This window comes from Phocoena phocoena, chromosome 14, assembly GCF_963924675.1.
Source record: "Phocoena phocoena chromosome 14, mPhoPho1.1, whole genome shotgun sequence".
Taxonomy (NCBI): domain Eukaryota; kingdom Metazoa; phylum Chordata; class Mammalia; order Artiodactyla; family Phocoenidae; genus Phocoena; species Phocoena phocoena.
Window position 1 is genome coordinate 16606848 of NC_089232.1, and position 18411 is coordinate 16625258.

Genomic DNA, 18411 nt, shown 5'->3' on the forward strand with positions numbered 1-18411 from the left:
CTATGATCAAGACTAAAGAAGGCAATGAGTCCTTTTAGCTTTCAGACACTGGTTCCTTGGAGATAGAAGGAGAGAGCCTCAGCCTGTCTCATTAGCAACTAGAGGCCAACAGAGGAACCGGAATGAGCAAAAGCCTTGGGTGAGGAGCTGTGAGGTTGTGTGTCTGGGGTGAATATTTTGCTATCAATAGACTGTAAGTATATTGGTTACAAGTGGGAAATGAGACTGTAGGCACTTATAGCATCTGGGTTTTAAAGTGCCTCGAATAATTGAAATGATCAATGAACGGTAATGTCTATTATTGCTTGTCCCTAGGATATTGACTAGAGGGAAGGAGTTAGGGGATTGTGAGCGCTAAGGGGTGTGAGGCTGAGCCAAGTTAGGAAGAGATTGGAAAATTGGTCAGAGCTGTAATAGGAAGCCATTGACTGTGTTTAAGATTAGACATGAAAATTCAAATATTAATTTAGGAAGTCTGTCAGGGATATTCAGTTAATTAAGTCACCTACTCATTTATTTACTCAACACACCTAATAGAGTTCTATTTTTTTAGGTATGAAACAGAGGGAAAGCTTTAACATTCAACTTTATCCTCAGGGCTGGTAAGAATCTCAGTTATTCCTAATTCTGGCTGATCAATGAAATTCCTCAGCCTCCTGACACCCTGTGTTTGTGTCTGTGGAGTGGGACCCAGGAGTATGTCTAAAATGTCCCAAAGGTGGAGACAGAGGAATGCCAGTAACAACTCATCACAGTCACTGATCTCTGTGGATTGTGTACCCAGATGCAAAGTCCTCAATAGCTCTGGTCTTCAAATCTTTGACCTTCCCTCCCGAGGGCACACGGAGACCCAAGCCTGGCACAGGTCTAGGGGTTGATTTCACTGTAATTTCAGCAATGGCACTCACCAACAACATTCAATCAGGTCAGTATTTCTTCTGTTTCCACTCCTACATAGGACCCTAGTTTTAAGTGCTTCCAAACTCCAAATTGTATAGCACTGGGTAATTTTTTCTGACAGGAATGCTCATTTAGTGAATTCATTCACATATTCATTTATTTACTTAACACATCTAGTGGATTTCTGCTCTGAGCATGGTGCCTCAAAGGTCACATTTGTAAAACAGAGGTGATCCTATTGTCTACCTCGTGTTGTTGTGAGAGTGAAGATTTCCCAACACAATGCTTAGTATAGAATACATTTTCTAAACTGTCAGCTAATAGTAATAATGACAACAATAATAATGGCAATGAGTTTTCTGTTGTGATTAAATGAAAAATTTTAAATACCTTAGTTTTAGCATTTGGGTTCTTGCCTTGATTCTCAAATGATTGACTCTCTCTTTTATTACTTTTCATGGTTTCTCTGAAACTGTGAAATTGTTTTCTTAAGAACTCTCCAGATGTAGAATATTTTTCCTAATTGAAATTGTAGAAAGAGTGAATTTGCAGTTCTTGTCTCCTGAGAGGCAATTTAGAGATTGTGGTGGTTTAAGTACAGATGATAGTTGGTATTTAACATGCTGCATTGCAATGATGTGCAGTACACTGCCTGTCTACCAGCCAATGTGTCCTGAGCTCTCATTATCATAATACTTCCAACATGATTATCTGCCACTGAGCACTTATCATACACTACTGAATATACATAATAAATTGCAGCAGACAATGGCTTATCTATCATTCCTCCTATTTTATAGCTGAAGAGAAGGAAACTAGTGATATAAAGTGTGCAATAAACAGAGTCAATGTGAGAAATGAGATTCCAATACAGCTTTGGTGAAATCGTAAGGCCCTGTTCTTTCTGTGTCTCTGAACACAAAACTGTCTTAATATCTTGTACTACACTTATTTTCCAACTACTTAAATTGATTTATAGTGTGGAGGTTGGGGTTTAATGTGCTGAATATAAAGAATACCAGTTACTTTTGTACACAGTAGCTCAGTTTGGATATCTACTTTACACTTTGTATAACAAATTCACATATAGTTTTTTAAATTAAAGGTATAAACATTACTGAGTGTCTTTCCTTCACTACCAGAAAGGGAGTAAATACAACAAAGAATAACTTGACCTTCTTATAAATACTGATTTCCATATCCTTCAATTACTGTACAGTATAAGTAATTGAGGACAATTTAAATGGTTATATAATCCATAGGCTCTTTTTTAGATTTTAGCAAGAAGTTAAATCCTAAATTGAAGGGAAAACACCTTTAATCGTGAACTGCTGATTGGGGAAAAGGGTTCTTAATAGAGGAATCAAGTGTGATTCCAACAACACAAGTTTAGGAACTCTTTGATTCATATTATCTTCTATAGTTATGTTCTTTAAAACATATCATTTCTCTTCCAGAGTTAAACTAAGCAGACAACTATAAACACAATATGGGAGCTGAGAAAAAGGAGAGACATTCCCTTCATCAGAGAGACCTTAAATGAAATATGAAGTGGACTTTTTTTATGGGGACTACAGGAAGCACTAAAACAAGTTGCCAGGTGGGAATAATCTAAAATAACTATGCTTCCTAGTTTGATTTTTGTTTCATCAACTGGTCTAATCATTGGACATTCCAGTGCAAAGTATTCAAGACTGTTGCTTATTCAGACAAGTCCTTCCTAATTCCCTTGTGAAATAAAATAAAATTGAATGACCTCATGTAATCTTGATTTGCTAGGGGCACATATTTCCTATTCTTGTGCATTCATTTGTGGTAAAATGCAGTATGTGCTAAGTAAGATCAAATGACCTAAAGAGTGGTAACATAATGACATTATATACTAAGTGAATCCACATTAATCATTTTAAATAATGCAAAGCAAAACATTCTAGAGGGGGAAAACTGTAAAATGAGGCTGCTTTGAAATTCTCCTGTAATCCTAAGGATAAAGTTTGGAAGGATGATGAACAACATGGATTTAAATTGCAGAGCTGTTCAGTAGTCACTTGCTAAGATAATGCTAGGCTACAGGTAGCATAGAACTATGTATAGTTATGGTTTTCCCTAGTTATTAACTGGTGGCACTAACAAAAGGATGTGGCAAATAGGAAGATGCTTGGCAGAGACAATCTCCAGAGGTCTATTTGATTATTCCTCAACCTTCATTGAACACATGGACACCCACTGTGATATCTACCTGTTTCCCCTCTTCCAAATTTATTCAGCCATTTTTAGATACATCTGTTCTTTGGATTTCCCATATAATCCCATTTCAAAATGTCTCAGACTTCCCGAATCTTCACTTTTACACTTTTTCTTCCTCTCTCTATAAAAATTGAGAAATAAATTATATACATTTATAATTATAAAATATAGACAGATATTTTGATATTATACACATATTTAATGACACATTGTAGTTATGAATATTTCCTGAACAGTACATGAAAAATTATATATGAAGGGCTTCCCTGGTGGCGCAGTGGTTGAGAGTCCGCCTGCTGATGCAGGGGACAAGGGTTCGTGCCCCGGTCCAGGAAGATCCCACATGCCGTGGAGCGGCTGGGCCCATGAGCCGTGGCCACTGAGCCTGCACGTCCAGAGCCTGTGCTCCACAATGGGAGAGGCCACAACACTGAGAGGCCCACATACCACACACACACCAAAAAAAATTATGTATGAAAAACTCATGCTTTGTTTTCTTCTGCTACCTTCTTTTACAGCAGCAGAAATTACAGTTATGGAGTTTGTTTTAATTTTTTCCTTTTTTTGTTTGTTTTAAATAGTGGGTTGGGTTTGAAATAGAAAGAGGTAGAAGCAGAGAACACTCAAGGCTCATCGAACAATTTAAGATCTTTAGGGTTCCTGGATAAAAACTGATTCATCTAGCTCTACTCTACATACTTCATGATGTTTTCAGTGTTCTTTCTGACAATGATCTTACATATTTAAAATCTTGAATTATCAATTTTACTCTGCTCTCCCGAGCTCCAGATATATTTTTCTGCTATGTTCTAAGTCAATTCAGTCAACTGGTTTTTGCCCCCGATCTAGTTGTTGAAACGTAGGTTTTTCCTCACCACCCACACCAAGCCCTGATTATTAATTCTTTCTCAGCAGCTTATCAGAACTGTCCAAGTTGTATAATAAAGGTGAATGTCTACATGTTATGCTTATATTATACACACATACACACACTTTTTTAAGGGTGAAGGAGAAATGCATTACAACAAACTGTATTGATTATTTCTAAGTAACTAACTGTTAGCCAGCATGGCAATAAGTGATTTGGTGTCTAGATAGAAGAAGTAGGTTCAGAGTTTTCCAGTAATAAGGAAACAAGCAGGAGCTAGACATTTCCCAGGGATGCAAATTTAATTCTTTATTATATTCAGTCTCAGCCATGTTATGTTTTCCCCTGCCTGCCATGCCCACCCAAGTCCTTTAAATATAAGAATGTTCCTGAAAGAAGTTGATTGGCTTTCTGAAATGACAGAAAGTGGGTTTGTTCACTACTTTTTATTGTTTTCATGTGATTTTACTGATGGGGATGCACCAGGTTCTCCACTGAACATTATGGCTTCTCTCAGCTCATGTGGTAAGGGGCAAGATGAAGATACAGAGTTTTTGTTATTTATTAAAAAGAAAAACATGATGAAACTATATCATAACATTATTCTAATATATATGATATATATGTATATATCATATAAAATGATATGACTATATCATTACAGTCATTCTAATATGTGTAAACAATTAGTTTCAGGAGAATTAGTACACAAGTAAAAAACAATATGCATTGGTGTTGTTGTTTTTGCTTGTTTTGTTACTTTTGGGTCCATTCAGACTAATATTCCACTTAGCATTTGTTTCAACTAAGTGCAACATGGCCTTATTCCAGGAGCACATGAAGGTGGGACCAAAGGTCAGTGAAGAGAAAACAGAAGATTTTCTCCCTGATTTGAGAAATGGAGTCTTGGGTATAAAGTGAAACTCCATGGAAGATACAATGGACAATTGTAGAGATGCCAAGAGTTATGGTTCAGGGAATGCCACAAAACTGAGGAATTTGGAAACAGACACAGGATGTGAGCCAATAGCAACATGAGAAACCATAGACTGAGATGATGGGCATGCTGGGCCAAACAACACCTTTCATTCCTGGGTCTGATGTGGCTTTAATAATCAATTACATGCATTTTTACTGCATCCATGTGTCTTAAAATCATAGTCTAATTTCACACTTGTCAAATCAATTCATCCTTTAACAACCACCTTAAATTGGCCTTATTTCCTGGAAACATTGGTAATTATTGCATTTAGTAAGTGTGCTACTGTGAATGCTTTCAGATAGGCATCAAATAATCAACTACTTGATTGTATGCTTTTGCAGCTATGTGTGATCTCTTTTTACTATCATCATCCCCTCAAGGTCAGAGACAAGTTCCCAGCTTAGAAAATCTTAATAAATAGAAGAATTTTACTTGCCTTGACTTGACCAATTTAACATCTGTAAACAGTTTCCATAGATGCTCATTTTAGAGGACAACTAACAATATTTTGTGGAAGTGAAGATTTTCATTTAACTGATCATCAGGAACATACACTTGATTATCAACATAAACTCTGGAAAACATTTTTTTTAAACTTTGAATGAGTAGGATTTAGAGAGTAATTTTTAAAAATATTTTTCAACACCCATTCTCAATTTCAGAAATTTACTGACATTGCCCTATCTTCAGGGAAAATATCAGGGCAGCTAGTCAATGACTGCTAGCTTTCAGGGCCATGAGTAATTCCATAGCAATTGTCTGAATGTTTGGAATAGCAGAGGATGGACAACAGATTTATTGCTGGGAAATATAATCTCTGTAATGGGCTTTGTCACATTTTGCAGCATATAAAACATTCCTGAGAGACAAATATGGCTCACTCAGTTTGCAGCTAGCTCTTTAGGGTCCATCCATCTTCACAGATGTGTCAGTAAAGACACTAAAGTCATGGTGGAATGTGTTCTTCAGGGAAGTTTCATTTACTCTTTAATGCAACAACCATTTATAAAATACAGCTGGAGAAAACAGTCATTTAGAAGAAACTCATCAGTGGCAATACCATCCTATTCTGAAAGCCGGTACTTATGAACCAAGCCAAAGCTGATTTAGCGTTTCAAAGATGTCCTTTCCTGATTATCCCCTTCCAGCACAGGACAGAAATCACAAAAGCTAATGTTATCTTTGCTGCCAATAATACAATGAATGATGTGCTCATACTAAAGGGCTTTCTTCCGTGGGGTTATTCCACTTGGACCTTCAGTAAGCTAGGCTGACAGTGCAGCTCTTGATACCCATATTTTCTATGTGTTGCACCATAATTATCTTCCTGGGAAACAGACATAATAAGAACATCTTGGTTAGAGGAATATAAATGTTTTCTCTTGTGTGTGTATTTGTGTGTGTGTGTGTGTGTGTGTGTGTGTGTGTGTTCAATGCAATGTCACTGTTTAGAGACAGAAAAAATTCTCCTCTATTAAAAAAATAATGATTAGAGCATGGATGCTTATTTCTATTAAACAGCCAGAGGTGATTCTTTAACAAGAAATGACACATGTGGAGGGCTTTTCTCTGTCCTCTGTAATTAACTTTCATAAAAGCTAAAATAGGTGAAGTCACAGAAGAATGGGTATTTTGTCTTGTTCTCTGTGTGAAGGGCTTCCTTCAATGGGAAAACTGAGCTTATTGGAAAGTGTACTACAGTAATACTCTTTCAGCTATCACCTGCTTATCTTGCACATTATGAGCCTCAAGATTTTATACTACCTCCACTGGTATGCTCTTCTGCCTACCATTTTTGTTTTACCTTGTTCTCTTAAAACTTTCTTGTTTAATATCATTGACCTATTATTGTAATAGTAAAATAATTGATAAAATAATTCTAAGCCAAGTGTCAGTAGCTAGTTGTGACTTAGAACACTATAGATGACCTTCTGTAGTTTTGGCAAGTTCATCAAGACCTGCATACTATCACCCAAAAAGTGATTTAGTAAAAGTTTTTAGAAAATGATACAGATCTAAGAAAAGATACTACTTTGGCATTCTATATATTATATGAAAGTCAAGAACAGCAAAAGTTTGGTATTAGTTTGCAGATGCAAACTATTACATATAGTATGGATAAACAATAAGGTCTTAATGTATAGCACAGGGAACTATATTCAATATCCTGTGATAAACCATAATGGAAAAGAACATGAACAGAATGTATATATAAGTATAACTGAATAACTTTGCTGTACAGCAGAAATTAGGACAACATTGTAAATCAACTATACTTCAATAAAATAAAATTTAAAAAAAGAATAGCAAACAAAAGAATGGTTTACTATGTCTGAGGGATATTGACTAGAAGGTACACAACACAATTTTCTGGGGTATTGAAATTTTTCTGCAGCTGAGGTTGAATTATGACCACATAGGTGTATGTATTGTGAACATTTATTGATTATACATTTGTAAACCTTATTATGCTCTATGTAAATTTTTTTAAAAGGTGAAATTAAAAAGCAGGGGTTATGGATCTATCCACATTTTTCTTTGGGCAGGGAGTATCAGTATTTCTTCTTGCCTGAGTGCATGAATATGTCCTATTTCTGTTTGGAATTAATCTGAGTACCTTATTGAGGGCTCAAATGTGAGACTTCTGTCTGAGACAGCTTCCCTCATTCACTGATGATGAACACGTTGGAATTCTTAAATCTCAAAAGGACTCTAATGTAAATGAATCCTTTGGATCATATCTCAAAAGTTAAAATCCCCCATCTGAGTTTTGGATGCTCTTGAATCCTTTGGGTGGCCAGTGGATAATGATATCTACTCTCTTTGAGCCAGTCTGCTATGGCCCTAAAAGAATGCCATTAAAATGCACATGTAACCCAATACAAGACACACTGCATGACACTTATGAAGTAGACCATTGTGTGTGCCAGCATAGTATGTTAAAAGGCTTTTGTTTCTTGTTTCTTTGTTTTAAAAAGTTCTTTCTACCTGGATTCTTTTCTGAAAACTCAGTTCTTCAACTACATAGCCCCACATGTGTACAAATGCACATACACACCAAACACAAATACTTTCTTTTCTTGGTTTCTGGGTTCCTGGCATATTATTGCAAATAGAACTCATCTGGAATTGAGTCAGAAATGTACATTTAAATAAAACCAATTTTAACTCCATTTTAAAGAGTGGTTGGGTTTTATGTGCAAATCTATTGGCAGTTACTAGGAAAGAAGTAACTTTGTAGTTTCAGGAGCTTACTCTCTACTCCCAGCTATCCCTTAGCAAATTTGCAGGCAGACCATGTAGGCAAGATAGCATCCAAAGGAAGATAAGGAGAAGTCAGTGGGTCTTCATGCAATGGAAATATAATGAAGAATCTGACCTCCTACCTTAATAATTCAGATTGTTTCCCCCTTTTTCCTTTTAAAAATTGTCATGGCTGAGCAGAATCTTTGGAGTTGCTCTCCAAACGAGAGTCTACCTTCTCCCTAGATTGCCAGATTTTCTGAATAAAGCACCTTTCCTTTCTACTGACACTTGCCTCTTGATTATTTGCTTTTGATCAGCAGGCAACCAAACCTGAGCTCAGTAACAATATGATAAATCATTAATTCCATTTCCAGCCTTTCTCTCTTCTTAATAGAATGGGGGGGGGGGGTAAAAGTCCCAAGCTTCCTGTTATGGTTTTTTCTTTCTGGTGGCCAGCAAAAGCCAAACTTGAGTCATTTCATTAGAACAAGGATGCTCCTCTCACCTAGGAAACTACGAGGGTTTCAGGAGGTCTGTGCTAGGAATGCGAGTGGGAAGAGACCAATATTTATTTTCTACTATATCACAGGACCTAAAAGTGCTAAATTCTTAATTCATGGGATTGAAAGAAGTGGAGATTAACAATGATGAAAGATAGAAATCATGGGTAGTCAATAGGACATGTACATGAGATATTCTACAGTTTTCTGATGCTAAGATTTCATTCTGGTGGGCAAAGGAGCATGTTGAATAAATAAGGAGTACAAAAAACTTTGCCTTGAAAAAATAGCCTGAAACCTTGAGAAGGTTAAGTGAAGAATAGGTCTTGATTATGCAGTAGATGAGTGTTTGGTATGAGATCCAGAAGAAGCTTAATGAAAATTTTCAAGATACTGAAAACTGAAAAAGCTACTGACACTGAAAAAGAAAGCAATAGAAAAAATTACTACTATTACTACTATCTACTATAAATCTACTTTAAGAAGACAAAACTCTCCAGTTGAGAGCTTCAGATCTTAAGATGAAAGTCTAGATTAAACTTCAAAAAAAAAAGTAGGGATGCATTCATATTTGGCTGCTTAAAAAAATATTAGTCAATTTCCATTTAATTCTGGATCAGATAGGGTAAGTGGGTCTGAAAACGCAGATAGGTAGTTAGATAGATAGATAATAATACATAGATACACAGATAGATAACAGAAGAGAAAATTTATTATTTTTTAATTTATTTTTAAATGTTTATTTATTTATTTATTTTGGCTGCACTGGGTCTTAGTTGCAGCATGTGGGATCTTTCAGTTGCAGCATACAGACTTCTTAGTTGTGGCCTGGAGACTTTTCAGTTGTAGCATGCAAACTCTTAGTTGTGGCATGCGTGTGGGATTTAGTTCCCTGACTAGGGGTTTAAGCCAGGCCCCCTGCATTGGGAGCACAGAGTCTTACTCACTGGACCCACAGGAAAGTTCCAGAAGAAACAATTTAAAAGTATGAATTTAAATGTCATTCAAAATAATTACTTGATTCAAAAACATTAAAATGTTTAAAGCTAAATATATATATAAAAAAAGGGAAACGTACCTTTAAACCTCTGGGAACCATACTGTATAGCTGCATTAAACATGGGATGATTTGACAGGGGAGACCACTGATGAGTGTACAGGACTTGCAAGTATAATTTTGAGCACTCTGTTTAGATTACTACATATTCTGCCTTGAGCTCATGTTCATCTGAGCAACTTGCAAAAAGGAAATAAGCACCAAATAATGGAAGATGAAATTTTCAATGTTTTAAAGGTTCATGGGGGACATTTTTAGGAAGGAAAGAACCATATTTGGATCTGGATACCAAAGCTGATAATAATACAAATTTCTAAATTTATGAATTCACAGAAGAAAGAAGCATTTAAAATTCAATTCCCTTAGAGAGGTGTTAATAAATCCTAATGAATTTCCTGTGAATGGAATACTGGCAAGTATTCTCCTTGCCTCTGCTTCCTTCCTTTCTGCCCACAACGGTAAGTCAGTCTCTGCTTTGGTCCTAGTCCACAGCAGCAATGTGGGTCTTGTAGATTGTATACTGATAATGTGGCGACCTAGTGTTTTCTGCTCCAATGTGCAAGATCTGGTAAGTTAAAGTCAAATGCATTGGACTTACTGCATTTTTCTATCTTGATCATGTGGGTCTGTCATTGGAAAAGACCATTATCAACCACATCCTTCAAGGAAATAATCATTTCTCATGACAGCCATTGCATATGATGATGAGATGTCCAAACTATCACAGAAAATAATCAATGATTAAGACATATTTATTATTTCTATGTTGCAGGTTACCTATAATTCAATGTAAGCAGTTAGGAGTGCTGAGCTGGCTCATTTTCCTACACTGGAAGGAGGCCAAAATGATGAATTAATCCAGATTGTCTAAATGCGGCTCTTTTTCCTGAAAAAAAAAAGGAACTAAATTTTTTGAACATAGGATCTTGGTGTTAAATTTGGAAACTTATTGCAAATTAGAGGGGACTGTATTTTGGGCTTATTTTATCACTGAGCATTTACTAATGGATGAAACTCTATAGTCGACTGTGTGGCTGTCAGGAGACACTTGTCTGTGAGTCTCTTGTATTCCAGCCTGTTTTCCGGTTATACTCCAAATTCAAGCCTAAAACTGCTCTTTGTCCAGGCCATCACTGTGTTTGTGAGAAGCAACCTTGAGGAATGAGGTAATGTCTCTCCGCAGAAAAGAACAAACTTACTAACAGGCTACTACAAAGCAGTGGATTCCCCAGGCTCAGTGTTCTCCTGTAATAGAACCCACTTTTGTGTATAGGCATCTATCTAGATCAATGGTTCTCAGCTGGGGGAATTCTGTTCCCCAGGGGCATTTGGAAATGTCTGGAGATGTTTACTGTGGTAACGTTTGGAATATATATACATTTTATTTATATATATATACACACACACACACATGCACATACATACACATAGTGCAATATGTATACATACATATATGCATATGCATGTATGTGTGTGTGTATATATATATATATATATATATATATACATTCATCTATTATCTATCATCTATCTATGTCTATCTATCTATATATAGAGAGAGCAAAAGTGTATTTTATAAATGAATACTAGTAATGCCTGCTGCTCTTAAAATATGAAATATTTAGTGATCTGAATTTGATATCTTGCAACAGCAAGCCACCATGCATGTGCTGTGCCTGGCCACCAGTGACCCAGCCATTAGTACGTTCTTGAGGCAGAGACAGCACTTGCATTACAGTAAACAAAACAAATAAACAAAAATTTTTATTGATTCCCTGGATAGTTACTTCCTTAAGTTAGCAGTAATCTTAATTCATTTATTAGATTTTATTTATAAATAAGTGAGGAAAAGGTAATCCTTAAAGTTCTTGTGATGATTAATTTTTTATGTCAATTAGAATGGGACACAGAGTTCTCAGATATTTGGTCAAACATTATTCTAGGTGTTCTGTGAAGGTTGTGATGGATAGGATTAACGTTTCTAACCATAGACAAAGTAAAATGGATTGCCCTTCATAATGTGGGTGGGCTTCATCCAGTCAGATGAAGGCTTCAATACAGCAAAAGGCTGACCCTCACCCAAGTAAGAGAAATTTCCTGCCTGATGGTCTTTGTACTGGAATGTTGACTTTTCCTAGATCTACAGCAGGTTCTGACCTTCAGACTAGAACTGGGAGACACACACACAGACACACACACACACACACACACACACACACACACAACACTTGGTTCTGTTTCTCTGGAGAACCTTGACTAATACAGTTCTTTATGCATTAAAAAAAAGTTATTTTTTTAAGGTATTGATATTTCCCTTTTACTCTATTCTGTCCTTTCCTTTACATTTTCCTTGATATCAGCACAAATCTCACAATATTTTTCCTGTTTATGTATAAAATATGAGACAAAATTGTGTCTTATTTACGAGTACATCTCCAAGGTTTTTGATATCTGGTGCACATGTGCATTAATATTTGTTACATTATGCCAGTATGAATGAATGTGAAATTAAAAATAAATTACTGCCTGGATTATAAATCTTAATTTATTCTAAAAACAGTTTAAATAATGCCTGTAGCAAGAACGATTATCTTCAATGGGTAAAAAAATTACTCCATTTAATTCTAAGCTGAAAAATATGAAATTAATCATATCAGTCAACATTTTGAGAAACATATTTTTGCTGCCCACTCTTCCAACAAGCATAGTGGTCCACAGTGCTTTTTTTTTTTTCTCTTTTTACTGCTTTCTGAACAAATTATATCATGAAAACTTAATGAGTAAATTCAACCATTTCCAGGATTACCTTGATTCTTTACAAGATTATCATTTCAATGCTCTTACTCATGGTGTCAATCTTTCCAAAATTTTACATTTAGCAGATGAATCAGATCTTTTTACTCTCTCAGTCAAAACCCATGAAGAATTTCCCATCATATTTAAGGGGAGAAAGATGACCTACTCACCCTGCTTCCATTTTTCTCAAGCTTAGGTTTACATTGCCTGGACTGCTTTGATAGCATACCTATGCCCAGGACCTACCCAAGACCAGAAAAATCAGACTCTCTGAAGAAAGGCCTGAGTATTCATTATTTTATAGCTCCCCAGAGTGGAAAACCATTCTCCTACATAACCTGGCTCTGGCATGCCTTTCCAAACGACCCCCGTAACATTTTTTTCTTGCTTACATAACTCTAGTCCCATTAGCTTTTTGTGGTTCCTTAAATTAGCCAACCTTGCTTCCATCTCAGGAAATTTCACTTGGTATTTATTTGCTTTCCCAACATTGCTCATTTTCTCATTCTTCTCAAGAAAAATTCTCTTTGCATTCTATCTGAGTCCCACTCTTATCATGTATTGGCATACTTTGTTTTTCTTTAAAACACCTGTCACTCTTACATGTATGTATACCTGTGCTTCCATCTCTTTCTCCAGAAAACAGGGTTGATAAGGACAGGATCGTTTTCTGTCTTGTCCTTGATCTAACTTTAATGCGTAAAACTTTTAGAAAAATATAAACACTTTATCAATAATGCTAAATGGAAAAATATATCAATTAGAAGCACCAAACAAAAGATAGGCAGTAATATCAGAAAATGCCTAATGGCCTGATTTTGCACTTTTCTGAGATAATAATCTACTTGGCAGCCAATACAGGGATCCCTAGAGTTCAGAAAATTTGGAACTGGGGCATTATACCAGGAACCAACTTTGTAAAGACATAGACTGCTTTCTGGTTTGGTCTGATAGCTATACCAGCTTCTTATAAATATAGTCTGTGGTGTAAATATATTTAATATACAATCCAGTATCTTAGCATTTCATTTCCTCCTCTATCAAGTTGAAAATGAGACTCATTTTCTTCCCTCATGCTCACCTTTCATGGACAGATGGGGTGGATGTTTTAGAAATACTTTTCTTTTTGAAGATGTAGATTATAAGGGAAAAAATGTATCTGGTTTTGGAGTAACACGGACAAGAGACAGGATCTGACTTTACCATTTGCTAGCATAATCCTTTGTTCAAATATACATGAATATTGCGATTGACATATAGTAGGTTTAACTTATTAGAAGCATTACTAATAAGAAGGGAAGGAAGTATATAATTTTTCACCTGTTTGTATACCTCCTACAGGTAACTGTGGATCCCACCCCTGACACAGTCATCTTTGAGAATCTGCCTGCTCTCTGTTTCTTCCCCAAATGCCTGTATTCATTCAATCCTGTCACATATGATTAGTGTTAGATGGCATTGTGCATACCTGCACACTGATTAGCATTTCTGTGTTGATTTTCTAGCTATTCCTATTGCTAAGTACTAGTAAATTAGAAGCAATGACACTGTCTGCCCAGTTCCAATTATAATTTTTACTACAGCACCGCCTTCTTTCAAATAGCTTTACTTTTACAGAGAGAACAATAAATGTTTCTTTGCTTTCTATTTCTATTCAACTGAATCACAAGAATTTTTGGTTACATTTATGTAAGTAGAATGATCTTTGATGATGCTTCATAAAGGAGACACTGCATAACCTTGAGGTGTGTGCATTGTCTTCTATTACTTTGCATTAGGGATTTCAGCTCTGACATCTTCAGCCACTTTCCAGCAACATTAGACTACTTGCTTTAGGACATACTTTTCAGATATGTCACTCTTGACTAGACATAGTCACTGGCTATAGAACACCAGTTTCAAAAATAACTCCTCTGATTCAGTATTATATCAGTCTGAGCTAAATATGAACCACAGATAAGCCTTTTATATAAAGTGTTCCAAATTGAAGGGGACTCAAAATCCCTTACTGTAACAGAAACTGACCCCTTTATAAAATAATTTTGCCCAACTACTTTCATAAAGCCCCTTGTTTGCCCTGCTAATTATTATTATTTGTCATGTCATGTCAGTGCAATGAAGGTGTTTTGTCCACAACCTCTGAACTATTAAGTGAAACAGATTTCATTTCTTCAAAAATCTCATGACAGGGGCTTCCCTGGTGGCACAGTGGTTGAGAGTCTGCCTGCCGATGCAGGCGACACGCGCTCGTGCCCTGGTCCAGGAAGATCTCACATGCCATGGAGCGGCTAGGCCTGTGAGCCATGGCCACTGAGTCTGCGGGTCTGGAGCCTGTGCTCCGCAACGGGAGAGGCCACAACAGTGAGAGGCCCGCATACCAGGAAAAAGTAAAAAATAAATTAAAAATCTCATGACAGCACTCCTCCTCTAAAAATTCTTCTTTTACCCTAGGTTTGATGGCAAATTTCCTCATCGAAATTGACATGCTTTTAACAAGGGTCAACACTAGGCCACACTATGTTGAATCACACTTCTGTTTTTCCATGCATTTACCCTCTCTCAGACAAAAAGTGCCCTCATAATTTTGTCACATCATGTGCCCTCACTCCCTGAATGCCACCCCAATATTTAACTATCCTCTTCAATTCCGATTACTATTTTTGAATTTGGCTGATAATCTAATGAATAAATCTTAGTTGTTATATTCACCAGAGACCTCCCATTTTTATCCTTCTACTGTCTTTGTAACTTGTGCATATTTTATTAAAAAAATTAATAAGCCGAAATATAAATGGCAGTTCCAAGAGGTATATTAAAGAGTGAATATTGTCTAAGAGAGAACCTCATACGGCCTCTTCTACCACACATTAACTTTGTTACCCTTTCCTACTATCAATTTGTTATATATATTATAATAATATTATATTATTTATATATTAATAAAGATAATACTGAACTTACCTGTAACAATAATTGAAATGGACAAAATAAATTATATATAGAAAACCACGCTATTACCTCAAAAGTACTCTTCAAATGTATGGGATTCTCAAGTGTTCTAACTGCTGTTTCTACTCTACTTAGAGCCTTATGTCACCACTCATATTATGCACTTTATTTTCTGACTGGGGTTAGGGTCTACTTCTCACACCGGATGGATAGGATAACTCCTGAAGGAGATTACTCTTCTCTCTGGATTGAAGCAGGGTCTAACATTGTTCTGAATATAAAGGGTCAGGGCAAATCATATACTTCCTCTTAATTACAGAGGAAAGTATTTCTCACACCCACTTCCATCTCCTTACAGCAGCAAAAATTGTCAAGTTTGCATATTTACAACCAAAATGCATTGTGACTGTCAGATCCAGAATTTAGCAAGCAATTATGCCTTCATAAAAGCACACATGAAGGTCACAGAGTTCTGCGGAGTCTATGATACTACCAGAGCACTTTAAAATTGGGAGAAAATAACTCTAAAGTTGATAGTCACTCCAGATACCAGTGATTTTGAAGAGAGTTAATGTGATGGAACAGAGTCGGAAGAAACAAGGCCAGTTGGTTGAATTTGAACTGCTGATATATATATATATATTTTTTTAAATTAATTCAATTGATCTTCCCCTAGTTCTTCTACAGTACCATCCTCCATAATCAAGGGGGTTTATCATGCAGAAGAAACATTTGCAAAGGCTGTTTTTTAAATTTTTTTATTATTATTTTTTTAACATCTTTATTGGAGTATAATTGCTTTACAAGATTGTGTTAGTTTCTGCTGTATAACAAAGTGAATCAGCTATATGCATACATATATCCCCATTTTCCTTCCCTCTTGCACCTCCCTCCCACCCTCCCTATCCCACCCCTCTAGGTGGTCACAAAGCACTGAGCTGATCTCCCTGTGCTACGCGGCTGCTTCCCACTAGCTATTATTTTACCTTTGGTAGTGTATATATGTCAGTGGTACTCTCACTTCATCCCAGCTAAACGTATCCCCTCTCCATGTCCTGAAGTCCATTCTCTACATCTGCATCTTTATTCCTGTACTGCTCCTAGAACCTTTTTTTTTTTTTTTTTTTAGATTCCATATATATGTTTTAGAATACAGTATTTATTTTTTTCTTTCTGACTTACTTCACTCTGTATGACAGACTCTAGGTCCATCCACCTCACTACGAATAACTCAATTTCGTTTCTTTTTATGGCTGAGTAATATTCCATGTATATATGTGCCACATTTTCTTTATCCAGTCATCTGTTGATGGACACTTATGTTGCTTCCATGTTGTGGCTATTGTAAATAGAGCTGCAATGAACATTGTGGTACGTGACTCTTTTCAAATTATGGTTTTCTCAGGGTATATGACCAGTAGTGGGATTGCTGGGTCGTGTGGTAGTTCTATTTTTAGTTTTTTAAGGAACCTCCATACTGTTCTCCATAGTGGTTGTATCAATTTACATTCCCACCAACAGAGCAAGAGGGTTCCCTTTTCTCCACACCCTCTCCAGCATTTATTGTTTGCAGATTTTTGATGATGGCCATTCTAACCGGTGTGAGGTGATACCTCATTGTAGTTTTGATTTGCATTTCTCTAATGATTAGTGATATTGAGCATCCTTTCATGTGTTTGTTGGCGATCTGTATGACTTGTTGGAGTAATGTCTAGGTCTTCTGCCCATTTTTGAATTGGGTTGTTTTTTCTTTTGATATTGAGCTGCATGAGCTGCTTGTATATTTTGGAGATTAATCCTTTGTCAGTTGCTTCATTTGCAAATATTTTCTCCCATTCTGAGTGCTTTTTGTCTTTTTTATGGTTTCCTTTGCTGTGCAAAAGCTTAAGTTTCATTAGGTCCCACTTGTTAATTTTTGTTTTTATTTCCATTTCTCTAGGAGGTGGGTCAAAATGATCTTGCTGTGCTTTGTGTCATAGAGTGTTCTGCTTATGTTTTCCTCTAAGAGTTTTATAGTGTCTGGCCTTACATTTAGGTCTTTAATCCATTTTGAGTTTATTTTTGTGTATGGTGTTAGTAAGTAAAGGCTGTTTTTTGCCTAATGTAAAAAGAATGTAAAAAGAAATCACAAGATTTCAACAGGGCAAACGGGGATATGAGAAGAATCAAGAAAAGCTTGGAGAAAGCAGTCCCCAGACTGCAGGATAACCTAGTGGCCAGAGAAGTAGTAGTCTTCTACTCACATGCTAAAATTTGGCAGAGACTCCAAGGTTCATCTATCCCAAAAGACCTCACCTATTAGCTTAAAACTGTCCCAGAAACTCAAACAAAATTTACTCTGTTGGATTAAAGCACATAGTGAAATATAAATATAATTCCTGGAAGGTTTATTACAGCAATGTAGATTAAGTTAATACATTATCTAAATTGAATGGACTTAGCATATTTGAAAAGTTTTACTGCTTCTTCATAAATAGAGAGAACATCCATACAATCTATAGAGCTAAATTTTAAGAAAGCAGATTTCTCACAATAAGAAAGACAAAGTCAAAGTATGTAGTTATCTAATGATGGTGGGTGCATTGCTGCCTAGATAAGCAGTGGACTCTTTGTCATCACAAACACTTCGGCTGCAATGCATATTATAGAATAGCACTGTACAAAGGAAACAAAACGTGAATCAGAAGTGCAAGCCATATATGTAATTATAAGTTTTCTTATTTAAAAATGAGTATTCTCATTTAAAAATAACTTAAAAAGTAGGAATTAATTAAATAATGTATTGGATTAGACCTAATATATCCAAAATATTGTCATTCCAACATGTAATGAATATAAATATGAGATTTTTACAATTTTGTGTTAA